The 5421-nt window shown below is 43.4% G+C and overlaps 1 pseudogene; it reads left to right on the forward strand.

The window, feature by feature from the left end:
- The first annotated feature begins 787 nt into the window (after nucleotides 1–787).
- LOC136163970 (large ribosomal subunit protein eL22-like) lies at nucleotides 788–5182 on the forward strand (annotated as a pseudogene).
- Nucleotides 5183–5421: the final 239 nt, after the last annotated feature.

Raw genomic sequence — 5421 nt, forward strand, 5'->3', positions numbered from 1 at the left:
AAGGAATGAAGATACTGCTGTGGCATCTTTTGCATCCTGGGTGGGATCCCAGTTAGCTTATTTTTTTCTTTCTGCAAATGAACTTAGTCAACAAAAGAATTGAGATTAGGGACTCAAAACAGCTATCTGTACATCCACTGAAATTCATAGCAACACTATTCACAGTAGCCAAGAGGTGGAAACAAACCAAGCCCATTGATGGATGAATGGATACACAAAATGTATATATACACACAGTGGAATATTATTCAGCCTTTAAAAGAAATGCAATTCTGACACATGGATGAACTTTAAAGGTATGCTAAGTGAAATAAGTCAAATACCAAAGAACAAACACTATACAATTCCATTTATATAAGATTACTAGAATAGCCAAATTCACAGAGACAGAAAGTAGAAAAGTGGTTGCCAGGGGCTGGGGGGCAGGTGGGGATGCGTACAGAAGGAAGTATTATGTGTGGAGTTTCAGAATATGGGAAGATGAAAAGATGGTGATAGTTGTACAAAGTAAATATATTTAATGCTACTGAGGTGTAAGCTACAAATTGGTTAGAATGGTCAATTTTATGTTGCATATATTTAACCACACAGACACAGACACACACACACACACACACACGGACTTAGCTCACCTTTCCAGGCACTGGAAACACAACAAAGGGGTAACAGGAGATTCTCAAAGAACAATTGTTGGCTGATTGTTCTATCTGGATAAACGTTTAGTTTATCTATCTGGATATCATGTTTAGTGATACACTTTCATATTGGTCCCAAGATGATGACTATGATGACGAAGATGATGATGGGACTTGGGCCTCCCACGGAGGAAGCCTTGAGGCAGCCCCTGTGAGTGTGGGCTCCTCCCACCTCTGCACAACTAACTCCCAGCACACACAATCCCTCTGGATCAGTGCAGGCTCTTTGTGAGATGGGCATGTTTCCCACTTCAGTTTTTGCAGGGAGGAGGCCGCAGGGTGGCGGGAGGGAGCAGAGATGGTGAGGGAAATTTCCTTCTGTCAGGCAGGAAAACAGCACGAGGAAACATAACTACCCTACTCTTTGAATGAAAAATATCTCTTTCAGACCTTTTAGAGTCCCTCCCACCGTATTACAGGGAGGGATGACGGAACAGCTGTCACCAGTTGGGTCTGACTCATTCATTTATCATCTCTCCCTAACCACCTCCCTCCAAACCTACCCACCCCAAAAATGCCTGAGCACAGTTGACTATTTTAAGAACTGAATTCCCTGTCGGCATGGCAACTTGGGCTGTACCTCTTGTTACTGCCGCCTGGATGGAAGAAAAGCCACCTTTCACCAGGGTTCCAGCAGCCAACAGGAGAAGAGATGCTTCACAGATCAGACATGGCCAGAGGGTGGACATCCAGTTTCTGTCACATACTCTTCTTGATGTGTTTGCTTGTTTTACAGCCCTTTAAGATTGTAAAAACTGTTCTTAGCTGACTGGCCATACAAAAACAGGCCCTGGGCTAGAACTGGCCCAAGGACCATAGTCTACCCAACCTTTATTTAGGACAAGAACAGCAGGTGTTCTCACTGGCTGAGTTTCTCTCTGTGGAAGTTTGAAAGGTTGTGAAGGATCAGGAGGCTAATGGGTAGGCATTGTGGAAGGACATCATGATTAATTGATTTTTAAAAATTTCCTCCAACTGTCTCTATTTTTTTTAATCATACTTTAAACGTTTGTTTATATTCTTCTTAAGTTTTAAGGCTAAAATCTTAGGCTATGCCATCTTCACCACACCCTTAACAAGGATTGAGGCTTACAACCTGTGTTCCTTTTGTAGAGACTGTTATTTATTTCATAACCTCTTGTTATTCTTCACAAAGACCAGATTTTCTTCAAACCTATTGAAAGAAGGATATTTTGGAGGTTTCTTTTTTGTTTGAAAATTTTTCAGGAAAAGAGTTTTTAAAATTTTAATTTAAAATGAATGAGTACACAAATAATATTAGTAATAATAATAAACCTCCCGTGTACCTGACGGGCATTTCTGTATAAATTAAACAGCTTTTACTTTCTTAAAACATGGAATGAAAGGAGGAAACCACATCTTTGCAAACAGCATCTGTATGGAATCCAGTTCTAGGTCATAGCTGAAAGGGAATGTTGCACGGAGGGGTGGGAGAAATATCTGTAGAAAAGAAAGGGGGATCATTCTTTGATGGTTACCATGGAAACCACTAGGTTAAGACAGTTGAGTTTGCTAATGGGGCAGTAGGTTCCTGCTAATGGGCTCCAGGTCAGAACTGTAGGGGAGCCCTTAGGCTGTTCCCCAAGGATACCCTGCTGTCTCTGAAACTCCCTCCCAACCCCCAGCACTGTTCAGTTTGAGGATATTCTCATTCTGAATTTCAAGGGTTTGATGAAAAGAAAAGATGGTCTTCCCCAGTGGCTCAGATAGTTAAGAATCCACCTGCAATGCAGGAGACCTCGGTTCGATCCCTGGGTTGGCAAGATCCCCTGGATGAGGGTACAGCAACCTACTCCAGTATTCTTGCCTGGAGAATCCCATGGACAGAGGAGCATAGCGGGCTACAGTCCATGGGGTCGAAAAAGAGGTGGACACAACTGACTGACTAACCTTTGGTGCTTCCTTCCTTGATTTTAGAGCTTTATTTTGTATTGAGCAAACCAGGGTCAAAGTGCTCACTTGCATACCCACTTTGAGGTGTTTCAGAATTTTACAGTAGACCACTCAAGCTCTGTTTTCAATAGCAGAGCCCCTGTGTTCCTGGGAAAAAAGTCCTAGAAGGTGAAGGTCTTGGGGGTTTTGATGCTCACTGTAGAATGCAGAAAGTACAACCATGAGCTTCAGAGGAGCAAGGAATCCAGCCTAAGCCAATGAGATTCAGAGGATCCAGACTCATTTCCCCCCTCCTGAAAGAACTTGACCCCAATGTAGAATATCCTTCAATTGTCAATATCCAGAACTGCTTTAGACTTCAGCTAATTTGCCCTTAGGCATATCAATAAGTGGAACTTTGGCATCGGATTGTTTGGACTTGGATCCAACCTGCACCACACATTATTTCTATCTTGGGATATTCTGACTTCTACTAATGGCATTGTTGTGGGGGGATCCATAAGATGCCTAGCACCCATAAATGGCTAGCACAGAGGCAGAATCGGCCTGGAATTAGTCACCGACGAGGTGAACGTGCTCAGAGTGACAGACAAGAGGCCGTGGAGGACCCAGGCAGAACCTCGATGATGGGGCCCCCACGGGGCTATCCCCAAACTTGAGGTCTTAACCAAAGTGGGCTCCTGCAGTTCCAGAGGGAAAAGGCTGAGCAGACGAGGCACGGCCACCAGGGGGCGCGCCGGTCCTGGGATCTCGGAATCGAATCTGGGGCTGGGAGACGCAAAGCCGCTGGAGGGAGGGCGGGCGCAGTACCTCTCTGCTTTCCCCCCAGGGTGTTACTGGTGAACAGCAGTGGCCGGTATCTCCCGGGCAGCTGCTTATCCGTCTGTATCTCCCACAAAAGCAGAAGTCCCGTGAAGGCGGTGACGTTTTCCATTCCCTTACTCCCCCGTCTGCACGTGAGTTCCCTCGTCCCACCCTGGAAGGCGGCGCGAGGCGTGGGGGTGCTCAGGCTGTGGGGAGCTCTGAGGCCCTTGTATGAGATGTCAGATCTTCACCGCGGTGGAACCCAACCGCTGGCGGAGCTTGTACGCTTGAAAACTTTGGGGGAGACAGTCTACGATTTGGGCGAGAAGTAAGACTGAGTCTCAAACTTCTTAATCTCAGGACCCCTTTATGCTCTTAACATTACTGAGAACCTCAAAGAGTGTTCTGTTTACCATATTAGAAATTAAACTGAAATTTTAAAAGTATTTACTTTAAATTGCAATAATAAATCCACTACATTAACATATATTTTAAGGAAACACCTGTATTTTCCAAAAAAAAAAAAAAAGAAAGAAAAGTGAGAAGTATGGCACCATTTTACATTCCTGCAGTTTTTAAAAATGTTTAGCGTAATAAAAGACAGATGGTGTCTCTTATCTGCTTCTGGACTCACTATCAAGCTGAGTTTTCCCAAAGCACATAGCTTCATAGGTTCATGAGAAAATGAGAGTGAAAAGGGCAAATAACTTCTTACTGTAAAAATTTTTCATCTTGCAGACCTCCCATTTTGATATTAAATATAAATTAACTACAATGTAATTTTTGGATAAGAATTGAGAGGCTTTTTGTAAAAGAAACGTTGTCTTAGGTGCAGGCTGATGGCTAACGGCCAGGTTGCCTTAAAGTTCAGCCACTGGAAAGATGTGGCCCGTGGTACCAGAAAGCAGAGTCTTAGTCGGTGTAGACAATTCGTGTGTCACGTGAGTCAGAACTCTGTTGCAGCTGGCTATTCACTGTCTGCTGTTCTCAATTGCAGGGGGCAGAATGGTGGCCAGATTTCCTCTGTGAGGTCAAAAGCATATGAGAAAACTGATCGTTTTCCTGATTCAGATACTCTGCTAACTCTGAACCCACTTGGGGGTTCTTATCAATCCAAAAATATTTCAAATATTTTTGGTCCCACTCACGTCACACTTGTTAGAATCTCTATAGTCAAAAAGATAAGAGATGGCTGCGGGTTTCTGCGCCTGCCTGGTTCACCCACCTCCCCTTCTGCCTCCCCTGCCATCACGCTGCCTGTAAAAAAGCTTGTTGGGGGCGGGGCTGGGGAGGGTGGCAAAAAATAAAAAAGAAGCAGGTCCTGCAGTTTACTCTGGACTGTACTCTTCCTGCAGAAGATGGAATCATAGATGCCGCCAATTTTGAGCAGTTTCTTCAGGAGAGAATCAAAGTGAATGGAAAAGCTGGCAATCTGGGCAGTGATCATATCAATCGAAAGAAGCAAAAGCAAGATCACTGTGACTTATGAGGTGCCTTTTTGCAAAAAGGTATTTGAAATATCTTGAAAGTGAAAGTGTTAGTCCATCAGTCGTATCTGACTCTTTGCGACCCCATGGACTGTAGTCCACCAGGCTCTTCTGTCCATGGAATTCTTCACCAAAAAATATTTGAAGAAGAATAATCTTTTTTTTGAAGGAGAAGAAGAATCTTAGTGATTGCTACACACAGTTGCTAACAGCAAAGAAAGTTACAATTTGTGCTACTTCCAAATTACTCAAGATGAAGATGAGGAGGAAGATGAGAATTAAAACTCAGTATCTAGAATATTTTGTGTAAGTATTTAAATAAAAAAGGAAACCCTTGTGCGTTGTGGATGGGAATGCAGATTAGTGTAGCCACTATGGAAGACAGTATGGACGCTCGTCAAAAAATTAAAAATAAAACTACCATATGATCCAGCAATCCTACTTCTGAGTATATATCCAAAGAATATGAAAATAGGATCTTGAAGAAATGCCTGAATTCCCATGTTCATTATGGCCTTGCT

The sequence above is a fragment of the Muntiacus reevesi genome, chromosome 3, assembly GCF_963930625.1.
Source record: "Muntiacus reevesi chromosome 3, mMunRee1.1, whole genome shotgun sequence".
Classification (NCBI taxonomy): Eukaryota; Metazoa; Chordata; class Mammalia; order Artiodactyla; family Cervidae; genus Muntiacus; species Muntiacus reevesi.